A 22,621-nucleotide genomic window follows, 5' to 3' on the forward strand; every position below is an offset into this window, starting at 1 on the left:
TTTTGATCCTTGGACGTCGGCTCTTCCTCTCATTGTGAAGCAGATGTGCCACTAAACAGAGAAAGTGAGCTGAGTTTAGACCGTCGTGAGACACGTTAGTTTTACCTTACTCATGATCTGCTGTTGCAATAGCAAGTACTTTTATCTCACAGTGACACTCATATAAACAAATAAGTGAATATTTTGTCAACTAAATTGCCACGTCGGTGCATCTGACTATTTCACATTGCTGGTTTGCTCCTTTCACTGTTGGGGATTAATGTTTAGTTTCCAATTCCAGCCCTCAGTAAGCCAATCATGAATAAACTCAAAGCAGGTCTCAGAGGAAAGAGAGTAGATGTAGCTCTCTGGTTGCCTCAGGCCTCAGAACCTTGTGGCTTTTTTTTTTTTTTTTTTGGGGGTGTTGCCAGAGAGGAAGCAATAATCGACCTGCTCACTTTAACGCAGCGAACCAAGGGGAACTCGGAGCAGCTTCGAGGACGCTGCTTTCATCCAGGGTTAGAATAAAATGTTTAATTTTGTATTTTTTTTAACTGTTTCAGTGACTTGTACAGCTCAGCTACAAAGTTGCCCGTGTGAATGAAGGCACACAGTTTTCATGAATGAAGTGTGTTGTAGTATTTTAAACCATACTCAGAAAGAACTAACACACACAGCTTAACGAGAAGAGTCCATACTGTTTTATTACTAAAACATGTGATCAACAAGTGGAAAAAGTGATGCCATTAAGTTAGTTAGTGCCTCTGGTAAAACAGTGTTATTGAAATGTGGACAAGTTCGTTTGCCTTCGCTGCTGTCTGGATATGTTGGATATGTGAAGAGATACAAGCAACAAATAAAAAAAGACACGTTTATTTATTCTGGTTTATTGGCTGTTGTGGTTGTTGTAGGAATAACCTTGTATCCCTACTCACAGTGATGCCAAAGACTGAAACTGCTTTGCGAACATGGTTCTTTGTTGCACATTTCACAACCAGACAAGCTCTTATCTTCCATCTCACACTTTTTTTTAACCTGACACTTTGCATCAATTGAGCCAATTAACATGGTCTCATTTGTTTCCAGTGTCACATTTGCGAGCCTGATGTTGCTCTTCGCCGCTTTCCAGACGAGGGGTTTGCTGTCTGGTATACATCTGGTACAGTGGTGCCTGGAGAAGAGGGCACACACTCGATTTCTGACATCTTTTAGAAACAATGGCATGTAACTCTACACAGTGAAACTTGGTCCATAGCATTTGCTTATTGTCACATAATCTCAGTGTAATTTATTGGTTAGTAATATTTGTGCCCTACTCTGACTCTGATTAGCTCGTCAGCCTTCATGCTACATGGCATTAACCAATCAAAACAGTGAATGGAGCAAGTACAAGTACTAGCCAATTAGAGGCAGAGTATGGCCGGTCATGGCTTCGTCATCCTATGGGGGAAAAAAATGCAATCTGGCTCAAAGATACTGCTGAGTGGTGCATCATGGGGGCTTTGGAATCAAGTGTACGCAATGCTGACTGAAAAAGAAGTGCGTCGACGCCTTATACCTGCGTATACGCTGGATTACATCACTGATCTGAAAATAGGTATGATCAGTATGGCAGGAAGTGACATGAACTTTCTCAGGTGCACAAAAAAAATAAAAAAGTTTCTTGTTGGGCTGTAAAAATAAAGGACATTAAATCTCATTAATTCGTCCAAAAGTATGTCTTAATATCCTATCAGTAGTTTAAACAACTAAAAACACAAAAATCAGCAATTTCTTGAATATATATATATATAGAGAGAGAGAGAGAGAGAGAGAGAGAGAGAGAGAGAGAGAGAGAGAGAGAGAGAGAGAGAAATTACACTCAAAGGTGTGATATTTTCATTTCGAATGTGCAAGACAAATTTAACTTTTGTGGAATAAGGTTATATCACAAATTTGGTCATAAAGGTTATAAACCCGTGTTTCATACAAATGACTAGTTCTGTGCAGTATCAAAAAATCCACGTTCATCAAAAATTCCACGTTAACAGAAGATGTTACAAGCAAACCATTTGCAGGCATTCCTCATCACATTTACATAACGAGTCCTGCTTGAGCTTCATCTTCTTCTCTGGCACATCAACACAGATATTCTTGTGTACATAAACTGCTTGCTGAGGCACTTCATCACCTGCCACACTGACAACTTTATAACTTCATTCCCGCTATTAGCACATTACCCAAAAACTCTTATGAACGACGATTGGAGCACCCATGAGGAGCACTGTCGCGCAAAGTAAACATAATTGTCCATGTAAGATTATACAGTAATCTGGACCAACGTGATTACCAGGGAGCAACAGACAGGCAGACGTATGCATTGTGACTGGAACAAACATCACTGTAACTTCCATTGTGATGGCGTGGGCAGCAGGAAACTGGCTGAAGTCACTCTGCATTAGGGGCCATTTAAAACCTAAATCTCACTCAGGTGGAATTAACAGTTTGTACGGCTGTGCGTAACGCAAATCAAATGTAATTGATATGCAAAATGCAAAAGAGAACACGCAGCGTCACACTGCTCTGCATGCATGAACATCCGTTTTATGAAAAAGCTTCTGTTTACTTCGGAAAGCTGCAGGAGATAGTAATGTATGAACTGTCCTAAATTATGCATGACAGGAAAACAAATATCAACCACAACATTGAAACTTCTTCCATCTTTTCCAAACGATGTAGTTCTTTCAATTAGACCTGGACGACATGAGACGATCACAGCTGCTCTGTTTACTGGCTCTCCAAACACCTGCCATCAAGCCAGACATAAAAGCAAGTTGCTTCTTTCAGCTTTGAAATCAGGACAGGAGTGACAAAATGAAGATATATGAGCTTTGAAAGAGCTTCCGGCACTTTGGGAGTTGAGATTTATGTCCATCTTGCAATACCATCTGACTGATCACATATTCATGCTGCAGCAGGACGGTCATGGCCAAACGCTCAGCCAGAGTCATAAAGCGCCATCTTCAGCAACAAGAGCAACGAGGAGTCCTGCAGCAGATGGTTTGGGCCTCGCAGAGACCGAATCTGAACGTTATGTAGACAGTGTGGAATCACATGAAGAGACAGATGATAATCACGCTTCCGAAACTCGCAGAACAATGACAAGCTGTCCAACATGCCTAAAAGAAAAAGTCTCCCTGCCAAGAAATGCGTGCATGTCTACTTCAAATAACAGCTATTTGTGGTATTTCTGTAGTCCCTGTGGTGACTTTGATTCTGAGACTATACATGAAGAGAAGAATGAGTTATCTCTCCATCAATATTTTATATCCACTTTTACCAGGTTAAGGTAACGGAGGCTGTAGCCCAAAATGATGGGTAACACCTACAGGTCATATAATGTCACCAATTAACCGAACAGGCGACTCATTAAACCCCAGAGCGACCCCACGCAGGCACGGGGAAGAACATGCAAACTACAAAGACTTGTAAGGTGAGCGTGCAAACCACTGCACCGTCATTCCGACCCAAAAAACAATCAACACATTGACATTGGATTTTCTCATTTTGAACTCTTTTCAGAGCAAAATCTTCAAATCCACTTTGTTTCCCGCCTGGAAGCAAACCTGGATCTTCTCACTGTGAGGAGGGGAGAGCAAACCACTGCACCACTGTGCTTCCCCAACTATTAGTGAACAATCTTGATTCTTTTTTAGGGAAAGAGTCCTCACTGTGCCATCTGAAGTCTTGTATACCAATACAAAATATAGGAATTTAAATAAATAAATAGAAATATAAACAGTTCTATCAGCGAATATTTTTACCTGGCCGAGGAGATGTGATGTCTTTATTTCTTACCGTTTCATTTGTTTTATTGTGGCAGGTTACAATCTTTGTTTATAAAAGTGTAATATTTATGAAGATAATATTATCATCATTATTATTATTATAAAACGTAATGCCCGAAGCCATCTCACTGTTTTTAAAGTCCCAAAGCACTTTCAGAAAACGCTCTGGTTAAATGTCATGTTATATGACTGAAACTACCTTTTAAACTATATTACATATCAAATTAACTTGACGCTATTATAAAAATGCACACCGACTTCTGAACTAATCCCAGCTACAATTTCTATTTGGAATAAAAAAGAGGTCATATGACTACCATGAAATCTTTCATTATGTATTCTAAAATTGTATCGGACGTATTTGAAATCGCAAAGACAAATTAGTCACAAGAGCTCCTGTGCAGACTATTTATCAAGCGAACTACCCCGTAAGAGGCTCCTCTCCGTTGCACAAAGTATTTCACCTGGAGCCAAGTCATTTGGAGTCTATTAAGTGGACTTGGACCAGATTTGTGCTGTAGGCTCATCAGCCATATGTTAGGCCTCCGATTCGACTCGAGCCACGCTGAGAGAAACGCTGCACCTCCAGTCGAACACACCGGTGCGTCTGTGTTGCATGAGGCTTGTTTTTAGCTTTTCTTTATTGCACATTTAATTTGAAGAGCCGGTTGATTTACCGTCGCCTGATGACATATCGGGATTTTCTTCTATCGGCCCTGTTAGCGCGTGACATGCAACAACGACCCAAATTGTTATAAGATAAAATGTAATAAAACCCGAAATGTAATAACTGTTTGATAATGTAATAAAAGTGATAAGCCTGAAATGTAAAAACTATTTTTTTTTAATAAAACTCGAAATGTAATTACTGGTCAATAATGTAAAACGATCTAACAAGAATTTAAATATGATCTTTATATGTTTAATGTTATACATTATTTTGTACTGATGATTGGAGAAATAGATTACAGGTTATAGAGAACAGAAGACTATAAATGACTTTGGCAACAGCAATCCTACATAAATACCATAAACTATATATCGATATATATAAAAAAACCAATAGTCCAAAATCTTCTCATTCTTTCAGTTTTTTTTTTCAAATTGAAGCAGTTCAAGCTCAAGTCCAAACCATAAATCATTGAGTCACTTTATGATGTAATAAAATTATTACACTATTAGTGGAAAAATATTTTGCCTGCCCTATAATGTAAAATTGAAAAGTGTTTAAGTTTTGGGCTCAGGGTCTTGTTACATTATCAACCAGTTGTTACATTTTGGGTTTTATTACATAAACGTTTACAACATTTTGGGTCGTTGTTACATTTTGGGTCGTTGTTACATGTCGGGCTCCAACAGGCCTGCATCAACATGAAGATTTTCACAGCTTTCCGTCACAGATGACGATGAAGCAAAGTGATGTCAGAGCACCTCGTTGAAAATGTCTCCCTTTTCATATTGTGTCAAACGACAATTTCACTTTGACAGTCTCAACGGTGTTTTCATGGCTGAGAAGAGAAACGAGAGGTAACTAAGTGTCCCCGCCGGACTCAAACACAGCATATCACGATTACATGGCTGAGCCAAACACACAACACACACACACACACACACACACACACACACACACACACACACACACACACACACACACACACACACACACACACACACACACACACAGGACGGAGGGATGTTTGCCGCCATGGCAACACAGCAAATAACAGCAACGTGTGTTATCAACAGGCCTACAAAGAGGAGAAACACCAAAAAAGCTTGAGCCACAGAGTCGCACGAGTGAAATGAAGTCAATGCCATTGTCAACAGACTCGGAAGCGATCGGAGCGTCTCAGGAAGGAAATCTGCTCAAAGCTCCTTCACTCCACGTTAGTCCAATAAAAGCGCCTTTGTAGTTGTGCTGGAAAAAAAAAAAAAACTACTGAAGCTGTTATTTTCCCAGAAGAAGGTCCAACTAAACATTGCCAGTGACTGGTCGCTGTGTGTTTGTGCAAAACACGATATTAAAATGAAAGTTTTCACCCTCAAAACTCTATTCAAATGCATGATGTATAATGAATTTAATTTTCTGGAGACTCTGTGGAGAGATCACAGGCGAAACACAGCAGATTGTAAAGTTACAGAACGGATTTGACTGTCTAACACGATGGAGTCTCTTTCCCAAAGCGAGTCGAGAGGCAGCCCACTGCCAAGCGTCTGACTTACTCAGCCGTCTAATCTCAAAATTACTGACATGTCAAAATTCAACTACATTCTGAGGAGTAAAGATAATCATAAGGAATTCTTTATGTTCAGGATTTTACATTTTGCAGTGAAAAGACTGTAATCCGTCTTTCACGAGAACACATGTTCCTGGTGTGGTCTCATTAACGATCAAACTTCAAAGCACTATTACACAATTACGCCATGATAGAAACCTGCCAAGGTGATTTGCACCGACGGAACAGAAACACATGTATGTTGAAAGTAATTTGCAAAACCCCTTTTAAATAGCAGCGTTACGAAAAAGAAACAGAAAGCCTGTGTTGTCTAGAAATGGCACAGCCAAGACACAATAGAGGCGCTTAGCATCTGAATGTCTTATCACAGTCTCTCAATCGACTTCTCCTCCCCAACCGGGGATCAAAGGGGTATCCATCTGCTATTACAGAGCTAATGCCATGCACTCTTTCAGTTAGAGCATTTCTCAGACGTTATCTTCTTTTCATCCTGAGCTGGGGCTTTATTTCCTCTTAGACATGCAACAAGCACAATGCAGCACCCAATCACCTTGTAAAAAAAACACACACAAAAACACAGTATGAGACAAGGAGGAAAAGGCATTTCATAATTCCTGTATATCATATTAACACACAACACTGTGCCAAACAGATCGTCTGTTTGTGTCATGTCCTGAAGCTTTATCAGGGAGAGTAAAGAGACGAGAGGTGAGCCGAGTCAGCAAACGTTGCTGATCCTGAACTCAAACAGAAATTCAGAGAAAACTCGATGAGGAGGGTTAATAATTAAGCTGGCAGCAAATAAAAATGACCTGTTGTTCATGCTTAAACCAAATTTTTGTTGATAATATGGGACAAAAGACACTGTGACAAAGGGTTGAACATATACATTTCCATCATGACTAAGATTAAAAAGCAGAAAATAATCAGTTATTGAATTAACCATCTCACAGTTTCTAACTATAGAGTATTTGCTGTATTCCTTTATCTGGTCTTACCTTAATTAAAGCAAAAACATGCTTTTGTGTATGCGTGTTTTTTTTTTCATGACTCGAAATGGTTTACATTGATAAAAGACGTGAACTGAAGACAGATAAGCTCCCTGTCAAGGACGCTCCTAATGAGAAGTCATGCTGTTTTAATGCATATAGAATGTTAGATGAGTTCCATTTCTGTCTTACAAGGCCACTGTACTTCATGATTCTTATGCTGCTCTGCCGCAACATACCTGATTGGAGTACATGGGTAATTTTTCACGTTTTTTTTTTTTTTTTTTCTCACGGAGACACATTTCTCTGATGAGGTGTGTTGCAGCAGGAATCTATAGAAAACACATTGGATATTGGCCCGAGAGAGGACATCCCTGCCTTGTTCAATCATCTTTCATTCAACACATTTCTTTATCTTTAGATGAGATTATGCACAGGAGATGGTGAAAGCTGCTGGAAGTCTTCATAATTTCACATTGAGCAACATCTTTAAGAGATTGAAAAAAAACCTCTTATTTGCTTCAGAGAGACATTTCTAAAATGTACCTGTTGCCAATTAACCCTCACTGTTTGGGCGCGGTCGACGGTTTCACACTTGGAATTTTGTAGCCTTTTTTGTGGGGTTGAATGCTAAACGCTGATAGATTCCTTTTATATTTAATCAACACATTTTTAAAGTGCAAAATTTAGCAAAATTTGAATTATAGCTGTAATGATTGTCTAAATGGGTCAAAATTTTCACAGAATTTCACAATCTTATTCTCCAATACAAAACCGTACTGGGTGGTTGTTTTAGGAAAGGCATGTGTTCCGTATTTATCAATAACTTATCACAGTTACATATACAAAAAAACCCAAAAGAAGTTTCCACACATGGCCCTGATAAAGTTTCCTGATAAAGGCTGAATCTGGTTAGTGGTCGTAGCTTTCCCCACATTTTTGCAGCTTTATTGCTGCTATTAAATTTTAAATAATAGCTCATTGTCTTACTTTCTTACTGCGTTCTATTATGAAATAAATCTAATACTTCTGAGAAGCTTGACTTCATCTACTTTTATGTTGTGGTTGTCATTTCAAGACAAAATTAGTTGAAAACATACCCGGGAGTTTAAATATACTGTAAACATGAAAAGAAAAGATTAATTCTCCATGTGAGATAATAATAGATTAAATAAAGTTTATCAAAATGATGAACTGATGGTGGAAAAGAAAGAAATACCAAATATCAAAACCAGTTTTTAGTTTTAAGCCCTACATCCTGACATGAATCCATGAATTCCAACAAACGGCGACCCGGTGGCACAGAACGTGTTCAGATCCTGTCAGAATTCATTTATCTGTGTTAAACCATCAGCTTAATTAAGCAGTCAAATGTGCTGAAGTGTCATTATCATCAAGTAAAACCACTCAGTCTGGAGAATTAATCTTTTGGGCTGGCAGCGCCTCCTTCGACAACCTTGTGACGAGTGCGTTGCAGACTGGCGAAGTGGAGGTCAAGTACCCACGTCTTTTCAGTCATCAGACCCTCAGACATCCAGGACGAGCGTGACAGCCTATATGAATGTCCCTACATCAGAAATCTTTGCTGCCATAAATGCGGTTCCATTATAGTTAACAGACAGCCCCGCCCACGATGTCGACTTCCAGTCATCATCCGTCAAGATTCCCGATCCAGGAGGAATTCTGTCAGACCGATCCAACGAGCCGATGTCATCTATAACCGTGAGCGTAGATGGCTCCGAAAGACCAAAAGCCTCCGTAACAAGAAAATCATTTCACATTGTTTTATGCCACGAGGAAGTGTATTGATGACTGTGTCAAACCATAAAACTTTCCTATTGCTTCACGTGTCAGTGCCAGTCATGTAAACACGATACACAGCCGGCCTTCCTCTGATGCGAGTTTGGTTGGCATGTCTCAATGCATCCTGACTGACAGGTACGCCGAGGGCCGAGGCCCGAGGCCGTTGTGCCAATGCCGTTTCCCTTCCGACGGTGAAGTTTGAGTTGGTGTAGCTTTTCTTATGCCAGTTCACATCTCATGTAGTTCAATGTCACCCGCCCGCCCCCGAGTGCAGGCCCTCACCGACGGCTCCCCGCATCACAAAAGACTCAATCGAGAAAATGGCATGCGAACGGGCCGTCATTCAGCTGATTCCCCTTATGTAAGCGTGCCGATTTAGAAATTGGGCTTTTCAGAAAAAACATTTTAAAGTCCGCTGTGGGTGAGCAGAGCTCCGCAGAGATATTTCCTATTTCGGGATGCAGTACATTAAGTAGAATATTACCACTGGTATGGTTAGGCCCTAAACATATTTAATATTTCATTGAATATAAAATATATTCCCACCTTTTCATTTTTTTTTTTAATCACAAAGCTTACAGTTTTTTTTTTTAAATTCCCCACATCTGACGGACACCTGCAGAGCGCTCCATTGTATTCATAAGTAAGACAGCAGCAGTACTTTTCCACTGTCCTGATAGTCTCAGTAGTCACAGAACAGTAAGTGACCTGCAAAGAATGAAACTGCTGTGCGATAGTACCAAGATTTAAACCAATGCCCTTGAAGAGATTTCTATTTATACACTCTGCTCTCTGCAGTATAGAATACAGTCGATATTGTGGAAAATACTGGTCAAAGTGCTCATACTGTCAGGAAGGCGATTTATTTCCAATTGATGGTCAATTGACACTTTGTGTTGCATCGTATCGTCATACAAAGTAGGCCTTCGACACGTTTTCAGCCCGAGTATAGACGTTGTACTGTTATAAGCTATATTTGGCTGAAGCTGCACTGTGGCTTGACAGTCACAGCACAAAGCGTCGTGTACTCTTGATCTACTTTGCATGAGACATAAGGATAGTGCTTTTGGATGTTTTTAGTGTCCTGCTAAAGGACGGAAGCATCCTCAAAAAAAGGTTCTGACAGACGTCCTCTCCGAGGCACCGTCTTCTGTCATCCTCTTAAGATACGTCTACTGTTTTCAAAAATGTCACAGTTCATCGTCTGTGAAAAGGTGGAACCGCTGCATTTTAATTGCATCACATTTCCACGATGAACACAATTTAACAATCTGGGTTATAAAGACTCCACATCCTCCGTGTCTCACACTTACCTAATACAATGCGAAAATTGATCCTTTACAACCTGCTGCGAAATTCTCGTGTGTCCCTTTATCAACATTTTTCCTAAACGTGGTCTTCTGTTGAAGCTGTATGTGACACAATTCAGGCTTTTCTCGTGTTTTTTTTCTCTGCAGATCAGAAGGCATTACACCTGTGTGCACTGGCTGCTTGAGATCTTAATGGTACGCACAAAGAGTAGATCTACAAGACACTGATGCCAAGGACAGAGGGTTAGATGGCCGCTGATCGGAATTTTAGTTTGACTGAGCAACGAGTCAAGAAAGACTTTCTTTAGGATTAGTTCAGCATCTGCAGATGCAACTCAAAGAATGTGTGAACTGATCAGCGCAGAGCAGAGGAAAGCCCCGTCTAATGTACAGAGAAAAAAAAAGAGAAAAGCAAGGTCATGAGGCAGAGATATGATGGTCCCAAAGCAGTACTATACCAGAAACATACAGTAGCTTTACAAGGCATTACAAGGACCTGGAAAGGTGTACTTGAAAATAGGAACAAATGTTCTTTCACACACACTTTCTCACAATTCATTGTTTTCGTACTTTGTTAACCCAACTCAGTAAAATCAAGACGAGAAAACCAACCAGATGGAAATGTTTGTGAGCTTCATTCAGTGTCTGCACATGGATTACCGACAGGGTATGGGCTAAGTTGAGAGAACAAATCATTACAGCTGAATGTGAAAATTGTTGATTGGTATCCGGACATGAGTCCAACATTCGAAAAGGGACTGAACCAAGGCAAGGAAGCCTGACTGGAAATTTCTGCAAGGTCAATTCAGCATCTTCACACGATCCTAGAACACATTCAAAAAGTGTGAACTCCAGCGTCCAGAGCAGTGCCTCATCATATAAACACAAGATGAATGCAATGTCAGGCAGCTGAACCGAGACCTTGTGTTGCATTTTAAAGCTTTTAATTCTGCTCACCGCAGTCTTCAAGATGGGTCGCTGAACAAGAGCATACAAGAAACAGACACCCATCTTCTAAATCTGGAGGCTTTATCAAACGACATCGATGTTTAAATATTTCAATTATATCTTTAAAGAGGTAGAAAGGAAAAAAAAACAAACATTGAATCTAAGACTTAACCGTGTTCACGAAAGAAAGGTGACAGAAGTTCATGAAATAAACTAAAGAAAGCCCACAGAATAGTGGTCATGAGCTTAGACGAACCAATGACACAGTCACAAAGTGTGAAGCGAACAGGGAGCGCAGAGCAGTTGAAAGCATCGTCCTATACAAACAACAAGATAGGAGCAAGGTCGGGAGGCTGAGACGTGATGGTGAGCTCAAACATCGAATTCCGCTCGTTGCAATGTCTTCAGGATGACCTCAACACAAGCACACAAGAACCATTCCTCCATCTTCTGAGTCTGAAAGCATTGCTGGACTATATAAATATTAAAACAACTCAGGCTGAGTCCCACACTTGAAGCTTGAAAAGTGAGTGAATTGCAGTGGAAAGCATTATCTCTCACACAAAGATAAAAGCAAGGTCAGAATAATAAGACATGATGATGCGTTGCATCTTGAAACGCTCTGCACCCTCCGGTGGAGGAGTTTGGTTCCTGGTTGTTCGCACAGAAAAAGCTGCAGGTGTATGCACACACCACATAGATGCAAGTCTGATCAAACGTCTGCGCCAAACTTCTTAAACATGACTGTGGATTTGTATGATGTATGAAGGTCAATACATAGAGCATGTGATTTAAATATGTGTGAGCATGAATTCCTTTACTGCTCATTAGCATCACAGATAGAGAGAGTCTCAGTTTGTACATTTTGAGGTAACATTAGTGTTGATATATGTGCCAAACCTTGGGTAAAACTAAAGAGAGGGAACAAATAAAACATCAAACACTGAGTCTCGCACCTCATTGAGTTCATACTTGAAAAGCAACAAGATTAGGTAAACTCAACCAAAGCCAGCATTGCATACGAGAAAAAGAATTTGGCTGTTGATCACGAGTATCTTTCCACAAAGGGAATAATGAAAGGTGGTGGATAATCTGTTAACAGCTGCATAACACTAAACTGTGAATGATATGGTAACAGCTTTATAACTATCTCTGGAGGCAAGAATTCAGAAAACATTTTTGTTTCTTCTTCAGAATGACTTTATTTTATTATTATTTCACTCTGTTCTAACTGAACATAACTAAAGTTTAAAAAAAAATACAATGATTATGTTTTCTGTGTGGAATAATGAATATGCTGTGTTTTCATGAGTCATGTGTACAAAAAGATGTCAAGTAGGTCGGCAAATTACACTGCAAATTTATAATTATCGAGATATGAATATTTGCATAATAGATACCTGAAAAGACTGAACTGCAATAAAATATGTTTCCATGCACAGTGCATTCCTGCTCTGCTTATCAACATAATTGCTCAAATGAATTAGGTATTAATTAGGGATGCATCCAATACCAATACCAGTACCAGGTCCGATACTGCATGGAGTACTGAAACCACACACACAGGAGTGCAGAGAACAATAAGCTATAAATATTAACAATGGGAGCACACCAATATTTGTATGGACAGATGATGAATTTTGATTGTTATTACAGTTAACTATAAAACTACCAAGTCCCAGGAGAATATAGATTGAGTCATGACACTCTGGAGGCAAACACTGTTGTTGTCCATCTACTCGCACATGTGCAGAAGAACTAGTTACCACGGCCATGATGTTCATGTAGCAGTAGCAGCATTTCAAAAAAAAGTTGCATTTTTTTATTGTTTCCATAGAGACAGAGCCAGAGTGTTTTCAAAAAGTTCACACCTTGGAAGCGTTTTCAGTGCCTCCGAGTATAACTACTGTTCAAACAGACACACAAAACACAACAAAAGTTTTCCATCTTCGCTTGAAAACATCGTGTAAAAGGAGCTTTCGTCCTCCACAGTGCAAAAACATGCATGAGATTAACTCCTAAATTAAACCTATGCAGGTGTGTGTGTGTGTGTGTGTGTGTGTGTGTGTGTGTGTGTGTGTGTGTGTGTGTGTGTGTGTGTGTGTGTGTGTGTGTGTGTGTGTGTGTGTGTGTGTGTGTGTGTGTGTGTGTGTGTGTGTGTGTGTGTGTGTGTGTCCCTGTCATGGAGTGCTGACCTGTCCGGAGTGCACCTTGCTTTTTCCCCAAAGTCAGTTGGGATCAGCTCCATTGGGTAAAGTGGTTTAGAAGATGGACGACACTCTTGTACAAATGTTTCACGCACGGACAGTGGGATTAAAATGGCTAGGTTTTCAGTAGGTTGAGACACGTGCTCCTGACGAGTGGACATGGATGGATGGATGAGTGGACATCCAAGAAAAAAAGAATAAGGGCTGACTCATGTGGATTAAGAATCTATAGCTAAATCATGTAAATCACATTATGCAAATCTGCAACACTGAAACACGGCCACACATTGACTGCATGCAACACATGAAACTTTCATGCTCCGCGGGCTCACATGGCCTACTAAACAGACACTAAGCTGGTGGACACATGAGACTGACTGGGTACTTTCCAGAGGCACAAAATTAGTCTGGTGAAACGAGCCCATAAGGATCGGCAAAATTAAGTATTACTGAAATTAACTCTCTGTTGGAAATGGTACAGCAGAAATAGGACTTGTAATTAATAGCTGAACTTGAGTGAACAATTCGGAAAACAAGGAGAAAAACATCCGCAATTTGGTGATTTTTAGGGGATAGATTTCCTGTGCAGTCTTACCTTTGCATCAGCAAGAAATCCTCCCCACTACGGTGTCCTCCTGCTCATGTATGTGTAATAATGTGCTGATCAAGGCATTATACTGCTTACTTGAAGAAAAAAGACAAATGACCACACCGCACCGCAAAGCCTCCTCATTATGTGGGTTATAACAACTCTGCCTCTTGGACGGTGTTTGTCTGCAATAAAATTAGTGGGAAATATAAAACACAATGTCAAATATCCTTTCATTTGCAGTGAATATAGAGATATATTCCACGTCCACTACTGTGGGAAACACTGATCAATAATCATTTGCACTACATTTCTCCACAGTTGTACCTTAAATCTCTGCCGTGGAGAATGTGCGAGGTATTTCAGAGATATAAAGCTTTCAAAGGTACGGGAGATTTAAACAGCAATAATGGACAGTTTTACACAAACATGGCACAGCGCACCTAAAGATAAACCTGCTCACTTCTTATTGTTTCAAAAAGAGCCCAGGGCCGTGAATCATCCGTTTGAGAATCCCGCGTGTGCATCACATAAACACCAAATCACAGATTCACCAATGACCAAAGCAAAGCCTATTTCATGAATTTGAGAGGAACGTGAGGATATTGTCCAGCTGCTGTTTGAGGGAGATTAAATTTATCACCTTGTTGGAGCGCTGCATTTTTTTTTGTCATGATCTAACTGAGTTAAGACTCATATCACTGCAGTGAAACGCAGATCGGCGCCATTAAAATATACGCAGAAAGATTTCGGACAGACACAAGTTTTTCCAACATTGTTTTTCAAGCATAATAACGAAGATATAAATGTGCAAGATTGGTCATACTTCAAAGGTCAACATGCTTTGATAAGTATAAAAAAAAACCTCATATAAAAGAAACTGAAACATGGTATGGTATGGTATGGTATGGTATGGTATATAGCTATATTTCAAACATCTTTTTAAAGAAAATCATAATAATAATAATAAAATTATTTATATACAAAAGACAATGATACAATGTTAGTGCCTATAATAAAATGATCATAGAGAAAAAAACAGTAAATAAATACAATATTAATAGTGTTATTACTCAGCATAACAATAATGATAACGATAATAATATTAATAATCATTACTTAGAAAACATGGAAACATGTCTGTATACTTTTTCTCTATATGGTTGCATAACATCAAACAGCACATCGTGAAGCATGCGTTATGTTTGAACTCTATGCATCAATACTCTGAATAGACAACGAGATCAACAATGGAAAACAACACGATATTATTCTCAAACTTGAGCTTTGCTCAGGGGTGTTAGATTATGCATGTGTCTCTATTAAAGGCCGATGTTCAACCAAACAGAGAAAACAGCATGTGAAGTGTAAAGCTCTTAACTGTTCACTTCACTAGAATAGTGAACGCTTCAGTAGACTTCCAGCCTCTAATAGGCAGTAGAGACAGAACGAGGCTGCTGCTATATGATGAAGAGCACGTCACACAAGTTTCTGACAATCAAATCAATAAGTAAGAACAGAAGAAGCTTTCGTCACTGCGGCATACTATTCGGTGTGAGTAATTCATGGATGCATTATCCTTCTCCAAATGCCTCGGTCCAGGTTGAATCCTGAATTAAATTGCCCGGCCTTTTGTCCGGTGCTTCTAAGTTCAGACATGCAAGGAGGAGTAGGACCTGTGGTAGTACGCGCTGCACAATAAGATATTGTCCTAATGCATTATTTAATGGGACTGTGGAGAAGATGGTGTTTGTGTACATTTCAAATTCTCCATGAGAGCATGTAGCTTTCTTAATTGGCTTTCTCCAGAGAGCCAAAAGGAAAATGTTGTTCTATAGTGGAAGATATTGATCAATATGACAAGATGCGGCTCCTGAAAGCATGATCTAAATCAATGTCACCTTCAGGTAAACAGAAGAAGAAGACTACGAAGTGCAGTATAAAGCAGGCGGAAGTTTGCCGTTGTGCTCTCGGTATCCATCGTTTCTTGTTTACCTGACCATATCGCACAACTTCACTTAAATGGCCGCATAAAGGCAGTGACACACAATGTCGGGGGCAACAGTTTTAAGGCGGCTGCGGCAGCTGTACGCCTGAGTTTCTTGAGGGAGACAGATGCCACCAATAATTTTCTCACCCGAGTCAACAGCGAGAGCGGGCGGCCGGCTGGTACCATGCAGCTGATCTCATGGGTATAAAAAGTCCAGCTCCTCGGGAGTCTAAGTGCGATGTGCCGTACATTAGGTTACATACTATTCCCACTTGAATATTGGTGTCGTGACTCTTGCTGCCATCGACGGGCTGAATATGGGATGTTTGGATTATCGCGGCTGCTTACCACCGGGTGAGGCTCAGCAACATGCCGCATCCCGCACAGCACTCCTGAAAGAATTAGCTTCTTAACCTCCAGATGGATTTTCATGTGAAGCCATAACCCTCCGTCACACCGCCACCCTCGGTCGAAATGACTCTCCATGGCTTCCCTCCACAGAAGAGAAGTCATTGTACATTCCGGTCGCAAACCTATTACTCCATTTTACATGTAACAGTCGTCTTGTAGCGCTGAGCAGCTCCATCTTCAAGCCCTTTTACCTTTTTTTATCTGTGGCTGTCAGAAACAAAACAGCAACTTAGCCATTGCCATTACCAGACATACTTCAGCCACACATTTCTGCTCCGTGACAATAATTGACAGCTCTCCTTATTCTGATACACAGCTCAGACGTGAGAGGCTAAAAGCCTTCAGCATGAAAGGAACTGTGCAACGATCATTATTTCCACAGGTTACAGAGTCAGAATACAAATGATTTGAAGACTTACGAAAGCAACACCAGGTTCCCTGAGTTTTAGAAGACTTCTCCACTGCTGCTTGGTTGCTGCTTGACATAATCGTTGTGACACGCAACAAAGCAAGACTCTTAGAGCAACAAAAATAAAAAAAATAAAAAATAGAAGTCAATCATTCATCCATTTTCAACACTGTTGGCTTGTCCTGCTCACAGTCACTGGGGACGTGCAGCCTTCCCAAGCATGCAACGGATCAGACAAGAAGAGCTAACAGTCACTTTCACCTTCATAAAGGTAAAAATAGAGTTTTCCAGCCTGCCTTATGTGCACATCTTTGAACTGTTAAGAGTTTTTTTGTTGTTTCCACACAAGCCCAGGACTCTCTTGCTGTGAAGTGACATTGCAAGCCAAGACGCTTCTCGGGACAAAAAAACAAAAAGCCTAATCTGTGTCCTCAACACCAGGACACATAACTCACTGTTTTCTGATGAGTAAAAAAAAAAAAAGGCAATCTATATGAAATGCATCAAATTGCTCACCTAAATAATAAATGCCACTATTTATAGCTTTAACAGTATCACTGCAGTAACCATTTAGTGTATGATTTTATTGCTGCTACCTTTTGCTCCCAATGAAATTCATGATGCAGCGAAGTTGAGAAGTGGAAAGTGTTTTACGCCTCTTGAGGCCTCCATGTTATTTACCTGTGTTTCCTCCAGTGCTCACTGCTTTGAGTTGAGTGCACCACTGGGTTTTTTTTTTTTAATCCTGTCACTTTGTTGCTTGCTAACCCTAAATAAAATGAACTCCAAGCGTAGTTCTGCTTTAATTGCTTCAGTGCTTTAGTGGCTACTCCTTTGATCTTTTTGGCTACTTGTAATTATCCTTTTCTTTTACTTTTTTGTGCATCCGGAGCACTAAATAACTTCACTTGCCTAAGGAGAAACATCTATCTCATTCTGTCAGCTGATAACTTAATTCGTACTTATTTCATCCTTGGGGTTTTTTTTTTTTTTTTTTTTTTTTTACTTGTTCTTTTCTAGGTTCCAAAATTCACAGCCCGTTTTAAGGCACTAACACCACTTATTGTTGGTCTGTCATGGTTTTATGTCGCACTATCCTCAGATCATTTGTTGTATTTCTATGAATAATGCATGAAGGCAACTGCCTGAGTTGTACAAATGAAAATGGCTTGAAATGTTAAAACGACTGACCTTTCTCAGCTCGAACAAACTACTTTTCCACAATGAATGGATCCATTTTGTTTATCTCTGCATTTCCAAATGAACATTCAATAGTGTCTGCCACCATAATCTTGTATTTACCTGCCAAAAAAGTGACTCAAAATCCAATGGAAAAGTCACCACTTATGCTGCCATTTTGAATCTGAAAACTGCAACTTGGTGCAACTTGGAAAATGTATATTTTGAAAATGTCAAGCAGCAAACATGGCGAAATGCCTTTTTTGATATGCACTGTGCAGCAAAACTCACAAACACAGATCAATAGCTTTTGTTTGTCGTTGTTTTTCTCATTCCTGCAGTGGCTGATAACCATCCGCTGTTCCTGATTTCATAATGCTAACACATGAGACCGGCACCGTGAGCTGCAGCTGTAACACAATGCAACAGAATGGCAAAGCACAAAGACCCCATTAGTCTCACTCTGCCCATTCATAGCAACCACAGCGCAAGAATAAAAAGAAGAAGAAATCAAAAGAAATCTCTGCACACGTGTCATTGTGCCATTCCCTTTATGGGTTACCTGCTGAGATATGAATTTGTTCTGCGGTCGTTTCCTGCCTCCATTAGGATTGCTGAACATGGAAGTGTTGGCAATAATGCATGATAATGATAATGACCATCCTGTCTGATTTCATTAGGAAAACACATGACAGCAAGAGCTCTGAGCTTCTGCTGTAACATCCTGCAACACACTGACAAGCCAGAGACGTGATCGTCACCACCAAAAAAAAAAAGGCATCTAAACACAAAAGAGCCCAGTCGTACACACTGCTCATTCAAATTACAAATCCAATAAAGCTCAAGGGTGTCAACCCTCCTCAGAAGAAACCTCATTAACTTCCATTTTTAGGCGTCTTTTCAAGCCTCTTGTGTTTAAACCTGTGCCGATGTGCAGTTTCAACCAAACATAAATTAAAATTGCTCGATGCCCTCACACAGAAACCACAGGGTTAAATCTGGCCGCCTGTACTTTTTTCCCCTCACTGTTAACAGCCTATATGACAAATACAGTATGATATTTTTACTGCCTTCAGACATGTGTCAGAAAATGGAGCAAAGACCTTGTGACAACTGTCATTTTTCATTTTACTATAGCCCAGCTGTAAAGCGCGGGGTTATTCTGCCATGCAAGAGCGTATATGCATCACTAACGGTAAAGCAGGGTGTATACAGTAGATGCAGCTGGTTCCCAGTATTTTCCAATAGCGCTGCAAGCTGCAGTAATGCTCCCTGCCTCTCCTGATGGAGCTACACAGCTGGCCCATGCCTACATCTTTTCCCCGGGGGATGACTTAGATAGAAGGAACTGTGCAGGTTGAGCAGAGCAATATCAGGGATCTTCATTTGACTTCATATTGACATGTAACCTCAACTCAGTCGAACAGATTTACAACCACAGACCCTCACGCCTTTTATCTGTTGTTGCTGGAGTCCTTTGATTGATGAATAGAGCCGGCACTGACCTCTCCTGCCCTGCCTGTGAAAATTAGGACAGCTGTGTGTTACCGACTCCCCCACCCCAGAAAATGCTGAGTTACTAAAGTAAAGGAGGCTGAACTTATTGAGTAACCGGAAAATGATGAGACGGGCTAAAAATTACAGCTGCAAACATAATTCCACATTCACTCACAGCGCCCAGGAGATCATTATCATGCTGCATCAGTGCTTCTGTATCTCTTCATCATCTCCAAACCTTTTTCTTTTTTTTTACGTGGATGTGAAAAACAAAGGTGAGATATGCAGCTCTCCCACTCAATTATGCCACATCCTGCTGAGGCCTGGGCTCACTCCAAAATTCAAATGATCACCGAGATACATGCATCTTAAACTTGCAAATTAACGCCAGCAAGTATTCTCACCGTGGGTCCACAGTGAAGGAAAATCCACTCTCTGAGCAATCAATAGAATTTGCTCCTGACAGAGGGATTTCAACAGCAAAAGCAGCTGCTGCTGCTGCTAATTTATGAAAAGTCTTGGTCTCTGCGTCGTGCTGATGCAGACACACCCGGACCATTTCCACATGCGCTTCTTCTGTCTGTGGGAATTCAACTCATGTGTCACTGGTTTAACCATCTTCAGTGCATGGTTGGGATGCAGCCGCATGACACTACAGTATGACAGGGCTGTTCTGGGCCCACTGGAGTCTGAACAGACTGTTTAACAGCACTAATACTAACAAATAACTGCTTCACCACGTGAGGACTGAATACTTGAAGTCGCAGAACCATATTTGCTGGACAGACATATCATACAGGAAGATGTGGAGGGATGGATTTAAAGTCGATAGATAGATAGATAGATAGATAGATAGATAGATAGATAGATAGATAGATAGATAGATAGATAGATAGATAGATAGATAGATAGATAGATAGATAGATAGATAGATAGATAGATAGATAGATAGATAGATAGGCAGGCCTTTGGTTCTATATTTAGTTTCCACAATCTATGTCGCACATCACAGCTTTCGGCACCACTGAGCTCATCGTGGAAAAGTACATTTCACCCACATACGTGTCAGAGCTGCAAAAGTCCATGTCACATTTGTGAACCAAGTGTGGAGGACTTACCCAAAGTGGGACTGATACACAGACGCCAAAGGGCTGATCCCTGCGCACATGATGGAGTTGTCCACACACCGGCTGAATTCACACCGGATCTCAGACGATCGGGAGACGTTATTATTTATTCCAAATGTCACCGTCTGGTCAGGCTGGTGCTGAATTACATGAAATGAAAATTTTAAAAAAAGAAGAGGAATCCAAGGTACGCGACAATCTGCTGCCCCGGTGTCAACAACAAGAGGCAGTGTGGGCTATAGCTTCCAGTTACCTGATAAAAAAAAAAAAACCCACCTAAAATCCCACAGCGATCCGATTTAAGCTCGAAGGCAGGAAAATGTAAAGCTGCAATCCTCAAAATCCCCTTGAGAGAGAAAGAGAGAGCAGCTCAGGAGCGTCCGGCGGCTGCGTCCGAGCGTCTGAAGGCGGCTTCAAGCGTCAAGTACGTGGTCGCATCAAACCCCTTCGTCCCCCTCCTCCTCGTAAAGAAGAAACACGGTGGATTAAATTCCCAATAAATCTCACGGCTGTTATGAGAGGCAGTACAGATGGTGTCGGGATGGAGAACTGCAGTCCCGGAGGTTGCGCTCACTGGAAAAAAAAAGAATAAAAAAAAAAAAAAAAAAAAGAAACCCGCTGCCTGACGGTTTGAAGGTTGCAGTCAGATCGAGGCTTCAAGTCCGTCCACAGATTAAAAACTAAATATATATCACGAAGCAGGAAAACTCCTCAGTTACCGTGCGTGTTGTTTAATGTCATTTGTTGTCATAACTTCCCCTGACTGAAGCGCAATGAAGGAATCCCACCCAGCTTCTCCTCCTACAATAAATATTACGCGCAACCGAGCGAGCAATTAGTTCTCGTACACCACTTGGTCTGAGCGCCCCTCCATCACCAAGCCCTCCAGAAGAAGAAGAAGGAGCTGCAGGAGAAGGAGAAGGAGAAGGAGAAGAAGCAATGCGGTCGATCCAGAAGCCTTTCGGAAACGCGCCCCTCGCTCCTCGTGCAGGCGTCCACCTGCGTAACACGAGCCCCGGTATGAAAGCCTGCACGCACCCAGTCACGCCATGATGTCTGAACCGGAGCGGAGTGGCCGGCGCACGAAAAGAAAAAACCTGGGCGATATCAGAGGAGACGACTGACACCTTTCATGGACGGTGCAGCACTGCAGCAACGTGATGTCACTTCACAGAGAAACACACCGGAAAGTCTCTGAGGAGAGTTGAGGAGGGAAGAGGAGAGGAGAGGAGAGGAGAGGAGAGGGGAGGCGGGTGCGTTTTCTCACATTTGGAGAGCTGTTTGTGATGCTCCGGGATGGGCTGGGAGACTGTGGTCCAGCACAAGATACTGCAACAGTGGACAGGAAGGGAGGGAGGGAGGGAGGGAGGGAGAGAGTATTGGGTCAATACTGCACTCAAAAAAAACAAAAAAAAACACTTTCACCCCCCCTCAGGGGAAGACATCCTCTGTCCCCCCTTTCATTTTCTCATACCTCTCAATCGTGATCAAAACCAGCAGAAGCACAAATGACCACCCACATGTCTCAGACACAGACTCGGTTTGGGCTTTGCTCAGGCACAAGCGTCCCTCTTATCCCAAATCAACAGTCTTTAGAAAATTAAACATGAACATCCTCCCACCAGACAACAAACAACCCACAAAATACCCACAAAAAATACAAAAAACAATAGTTAATCCTCTCAGAGTTCTAAAAGAAATCCAGAGATAGTCCATCTTTCATCATAATACAAACATCCACTGCATCCTTTTTTTTTATTTTTTTGGTGCCTATTCATCCCCAAGTGTATTGTGTGTTTTGCACGAGGCCACAGGACATGTGATGAGGAAAGGAAATTCTGGTGGACTTGACAAATCCTGTGAAATCCGATTGATTTGGCTGCAGGAGCATCACACACATACTGGCACGGCACAGTGGAAATCACAAGAAGGAGCCAGGAGGAGGCCTGAACCTCCCACCATTACTTGGAAAAATAGATAATTGTTTATCCATCAGAAAAAAAAAGATTATATAACTAGAACTATATCGTAAGAAAAACTGAAAGGATTCAGGCTAACAATATACACAAAACAAAGTTTACTAAAACATATATGTATCAAATCCCCAGCTGCTTTTATA

The 22,621-nt window shown here is 40.9% G+C and overlaps 1 protein-coding gene across 1 annotated transcript in view; it reads right to left on the reverse strand.

The window, feature by feature from the left end:
* Nucleotides 1–21,079, reverse strand: part of lrfn1 (leucine rich repeat and fibronectin type III domain containing 1) — a 164,291-nt gene extending 143,212 nt beyond the window's left edge. The window contains exon 1 of the mRNA XM_080459179.1: nt 20,494–21,079. The gene's annotated coding sequence lies outside the window, so the exon portion shown is untranslated. The remainder of the gene's footprint in view (nt 1–20,493) is intronic.
* Nucleotides 21,080–22,621: the final 1,542 nt, after the last annotated feature.

This window comes from Lipophrys pholis (assembly GCF_963383615.2).
Source record: "Lipophrys pholis genome assembly, chromosome: 3".
NCBI lineage: Eukaryota > Metazoa > Chordata > Actinopteri > Blenniiformes > Blenniidae > Lipophrys > Lipophrys pholis.